The sequence below is a fragment of the Notothenia coriiceps genome, unplaced genomic scaffold, assembly GCF_000735185.1.
Source record: "Notothenia coriiceps isolate Sejong01 unplaced genomic scaffold, NC01 NC01_scaffold00000339, whole genome shotgun sequence".
Lineage (NCBI taxonomy): Eukaryota > Metazoa > Chordata > Actinopteri > Perciformes > Nototheniidae > Notothenia > Notothenia coriiceps.
In genome coordinates, this window is record NW_011333040.1 from 13,900,217 (window position 1) to 13,903,617 (window position 3,401).

Genomic DNA, 3,401 nt, shown 5'->3' on the forward strand with positions numbered 1-3,401 from the left:
TGAAGAACAAAACCAAGGCGTACAATATATTATATATATACTTTTTAGGCGGAAACCCTAGTGTAAAAACAGTCACATTGGAATATGAATAAATGTATGACTGTTGCAGGTGTTCGGTGCCCAGACTGAAGCACACCTTGCTGAGCTGGATCCCCGTGCTCAGCTGGCTGCCTCACTACTCCATCAGAGAAAACTTCATTGGGGACCTGATCTCTGGCTGCAGTGTGGGCATCATGCATCTGCCACAGGGTTTGTATGTGTGAATGTGAACACTGAAGGGGGCTTATCCACATTCAAAAGCTTAGCAAACTTGTCACTTTAAATAAATAGTTTGTCATTTTGGGAAATGCACTTGTCTTCTTACTGAGAAGAGAAAATAACCCATGTGTGTAAACTTGAAGCTCAATCCAGGAGAGTTTGAGTTTAGCTTAGCATTAAGACTGCAAACAAAATGCCAGCATGGTGCTTTACAAATGTAACAAAGTCTGCCCACCAGCCGCTCCAAAGTTTTTTTTTTGCTCTAGAAATCTAATTGAATGTAAAAATGACCAATTATTGTTTCCCCATATCCCAGGAACTCACTGCTCATAGCCAGTAAATATCAGCAAGTGTTTATTTTTTCCCCTTTAATACAAAAATCTTTGCATGGATAATCAAACAAGATATTATTCAGTAAACTTTAAAGGTACTAGTAGCTTATTATTTTACCTATTGAGAAACCCAGGGTAGCTTTTTGACCTGCTTCCACTCTCTTTGCTAAGCTAACCGTCTCCTGGTTGAGGCTTTCTACAATAAACAGCTATGATAGGTATGGATCTTTCCTTACTCTCAGAGAGAAATAAAGTTAGTCCATTACCCAACATGTCTTATGAGTGTTTTGACAGCCAAATATGTAACAACAGTGCTTTTTTTATTTGAATCAGGCATGGCATATGCCCTTCTGGCCTCCTTACGCCCAGTGTTTGGCCTTTACACCTCCCTTTACCCGGTTCTGGTCTACTTCATCTTTGGCACTTCCAGACACATCTCCATAGGTGACTAAGAAAACATGTGTGAAAGTGGCAGAAATCAAAAATTACTGAAAGAACTTTACCAAAAATGCTGACGTTTTGTATGTTCAGGAACATTTGCTGTGATCAGCATCATGATTGGGAGCGTGACGGAGAGGCTGGCACCAGACATTAACTTTCCTGCAAACGGCACTAACGGGACAGACCTTGATGCGCGAGATGCACACAGAGTAGAAATAGCATGTTCCCTCACGGTCTTGACAGGAATCTTTCAGGTGTGATTGTGTGTTAATTCTGATCAAATATAAAACTGTTTATGACTGTATCACAGTACTGAGCAACCCTTTTATGTAATATTTCACACATTTTGATAATTTCTCTCTTTCTATCCATACTTAGATCCTGTTAGGTGTGGTGAGGTTTGGTTTCGTTGTCACCTACCTGTCTGAACCACTGATTCGAGGCTACACCACTGGGTCAGCATGCCATGTCTGTGTGTCCCAGCTCAAGTACCTTTTTGGAGTCAAGCCAGCTCGCTTCACTGGTCCACTCTCCCTTATTTATGTGAGTATGTAAGACATTAACAATCAGGATACGGATACTGACAAGAGATTGACTGATAGACTAACAGAGGGTAGGCAAGGTTCAGATCATGTTATTAACGCTCAGCAATAAATACAAGTTTGGCACAACTCAAGGATAAAAACCCAAAAGCATGATTCAAACAAAAGCTGAAGTCTTGAATTAATTAAAAGGCAAGGTATGGCTAGACAAAATCAGAGTCCGGGGGAAAAGGTCATAACACGGGTCGAACACAGGTACTGGCAGGCTAAGATACAAAAATGCTAGAAAGCAGGCACATGGCAAAAGACAATCTTGCAGCAAACAAATGGAAGTGGAACAGTATACAGTACAGGATCTACTGACACAAGGCCAGCAAAATGGGAGTCTGACATGACAGGAGTTACAACAGAACACAAACAATCAGACAAAAAAATAATGATAAGTGTCATAGGGGAACTCACTAACTAACTAACTAACTAACTAACTAACTAACTAACTAACTAACTAACTAACTAACTGACTAAATACTTCATCATAGATGTGAGATGTTTATAGTGTAGGTGTATACTGTAGGTGCTAATGAATTGTGAAGAAACCACAACAATCTATAATGGTGAAATATAATACCTTTCTAGAGATTCAACAATGCCTGGTTGATATGTTACCGTTACATACTTGAAAGGCAGGTTACTAATAGTTTGTCTGTCAACTAGGGGTGTAACGGTACCCGTTATTCGGTACGGGCCCTTCGGTTCGGTACACTTGTGTATATATAATAACGTTAAACGTAAAAAATTGAGAACGTCAACAACTTTTTGGAGGTAATCTCAGGTGCTGCGTCGCAGCCATCGTCGCAGCATTCAGAGTAATTTGCTCACATTGGGTTAAACGCGTCATAGAGCGAGCAAGTCATTTCATTGGACGAGAGGCATACTATGAGAGCTGGTAGCAGGGATGCGTTCAAATGTAGTCAGTAATTTGAGGAACTGTCGAAATGGCGAACGCAGATAAAGTTGAGCTCGAAAATCCTCCAGCATCATTGAAGTCTCCGGTTTGGGAACATTTTGGTTTCGCAGTTACGTACAAGGATGACGGACAAAGACAGGTGGACCGAACTTGCACACACATTTGAAAAAGCATCACCCGAATGTGAATATCACCGGTACCAAAAGAAAAAAGACTGAAGTGCAAACCCAACTCCCACTAGCATTTAAGCCTCCACCACTCGCAAAAAGTTTAGACCGAGCCAAAGCTATTACAAACAAACCTAAAAACCGAGGTACGTACCGAACCGAAATGTTTGTGAACCGTTACACCCAGGGCCGTGGGAAGTAGGGGTGCTGAGGGTGCTGCAGCACCCCCTGGTGGAGGAAAGGGGATCTGCACTTCCACAAGAGTAAATACAAATATAATACAACTATAATACAAAAAAAAGCCTTGATGTAACAACATTCATAATTAAGATAAGATAACACCCTTTTACACCCCGGTTACATTTTCCATTTGCCCTGTACGATGGGCGCCGTAAGTGATGAAAGTGGGGGATGTTGGCTCATCAGGCGCCCGCAGTTAGAGAGAGAGAGTGAGAGAGAGAGAGAGAGAGTGAGAGAGAGAGAGAGTTATAGAGAGAGTTAGAGAGAGAGAGAGTTAGAGAGAGAGAGTTATAGAGAGAGAGTTAGAGAGAGAGTTATAGAGAGAGTTAGAGAGAGAGAGAGAGAGAGAGTTATAGAGAGAGAGTTAGAGAGAGAGAGTTATAGAGAGAGAGTTATAGAGAGAGAGTTAGAGAGAGAGTTAGAGAGAGAGAGAGAGAGTGAGAGAGAGAGAGAG